Genomic DNA, 2,227 nt, shown 5'->3' with positions numbered 1-2,227 from the left:
AATTGGAGTTTTACCGAATATTTTGGAGACTTGTGTGGAGATCTTGGCTATGGAGTGTTGGAGCTTGAAGAAGAAGATGAAAATCCCAATCTACTCTTCCTCTCTCTATTTTCGGCCTTAAGGAAGAAGAAATGAAAAAAAAATTACTTAAATATTTACCACTTGGTTGACTAGTCTTCTCCCAGCACATGGTGAAAAATGGTGACAAGTGTCACCTCTCTATGGTTTGATCTTGAAAATATCTTAGCTTAGACTGATCGGGATTAAATCAGATGAATTCTTGGTAGAAACTAATTTAATTCAAATAATTTTTGAAACCAAAAATTTATTCCAGTCTAAAACTCAAAATTGGGCTAGGTTCGGTACACCGCGAAATTTCGCGATGTACGATCACAAATAAATTTTTGCTGCTATGGGCTAATCTAATTAAATAGGAAATTCCAGAATAATAGTATGGTGTCTAAAAATCCATTTCCTAGCACAAACGGATCCGAATACTAGTTCCTAAAATTTTTACGGTTCGTGACTGGGACGTACGATCGCAGCTTATTACTAACTGTCCTTACTTATAATAATTCTTTTGAGGCATCGGGAGATCATCTCATGAATGTTATAGCCTAAAGAAATATTTTTCAAACCTTAATTTTACTCGAATAGGTGAGGGGTTACAGTAGTAGAAGAGAGAAACATCTATTTTGGAGGCGGAAAACGCGGTTATAATCAAGACATCATGTAACCTTTTGAACCATGCACGAGGGGCCTGTTTGAGCCCATATAGCGATCGTTGAAGGTGGTAGACGTGACCAAGATGATTGGGATCTTCGTAGCCTGGTGGTTGTTTCATGTAGACTGTCTCGGATAAGTGGCCATTTAAAAAGGCATTGTGAACATCTAGTTGCCGTAAGGTCCAGTGTTTGGAGACAGCAAGTGAAAACAGTAATCTGACTGTTGTTGGTTTGACAACAGGGCTGAATGTATCGAAGAAATCTTCACCAGCTACCTGATTGAAACCTTTAGCAATGAAGCGAGCTTTATGGCGTTCAACTGACCCATCAGCCTTTCTTTTAGTACGGAAAACCCACTTGCAACCTATAATGTTCATGTTTGGAGCCGGGGATACCAATTTCTAGGTGTTATTGTGTAATAAGGCATTAAACTCCTGATCCATGGCGTCTCGCCAATGCGGATGCCCAACAGCCTGTGAGTAGCATATGGGCTCAGCGGTGGTATTAAGAGCAAAGAATTGCTCACCTGTACCACGGGTTTTCCGACGCGTTCGCATTGCATGACCATCTTGCTGAGTGCAGCTGGTTTGAGCTTGTGGCTCGGTGGTCACTATAGGAACCTGTATAGGTAATGGTGGGGGCTCCTGAGCCAGTGGTACCTCATTGACTCCAGGATCCGGAAGCGAGGGAATAACCAACGGTCTTGCTCCCCAAGGAGTAGTGTTTGGTTCTTGAGTCAACTCAACCAGCATAGTAGATTGTAAGTCAAAAGGGAACACAGACTCATCAAACCGGACGTGGCAGCAGATGAAGATGGCCCCAGTGTTGAAGTCCATGCAGCGGTAACCCCTAAAGTAAGTTGGGTAACCTAGGAACACACATGGTGCCGATCTATACTCTATCTTGTGGTGGTTGTAGGGCCACAGATAGGGAAAACACCGGCAACCAAAGACTCGAAAGAACGTGTAATTGGGCTGAGTATGAAACAGACGGAAGTGAGGACTTTGGGAATTTATCGCGGAAGAAGGTAGACAATTAATTAAGTATGTGGCTGTTTCAAACGCATAATCCCAGTATTTTTGTGGTGTTGAGCTGTTGGCCAGTAGAGACAAACCGGTTTCAACAATATGTCTATTCCGACGCTCTACCCGACCATTTTATTCATGGGTATATGCACATGATTGTCTATGATTAATACCTAGTGTTTCAAACAGCTTGTGAAGGCGGAGATATTCACCCCCTAAGTCTGACTGGATGGCTTTGATAGAACGGGAAAACCGACGTTCTACCATCACCCGAAAAGAATCAAAGATTTTATATATGTTTGATTTTAACCGTAATGGGTAAAACCAACAGTAGCGTGAAAAATCCTCTACAAAGAGTAAAAAATAAGAAAACCCATAAAAAGAAATTACAGAAGACGGACCCCATATGTTCGTGTACGATAAATCTAGTACATTTTGACTAGTATTAGCAACCCTATCTAATGGAAAACGAGTTGA

This window comes from Ipomoea triloba, chromosome 16 (assembly GCF_003576645.1).
Source record: "Ipomoea triloba cultivar NCNSP0323 chromosome 16, ASM357664v1".
Lineage (NCBI taxonomy): Eukaryota > Viridiplantae > Streptophyta > Magnoliopsida > Solanales > Convolvulaceae > Ipomoea > Ipomoea triloba.
This window is presented reverse-complemented; position numbering follows the sequence as displayed.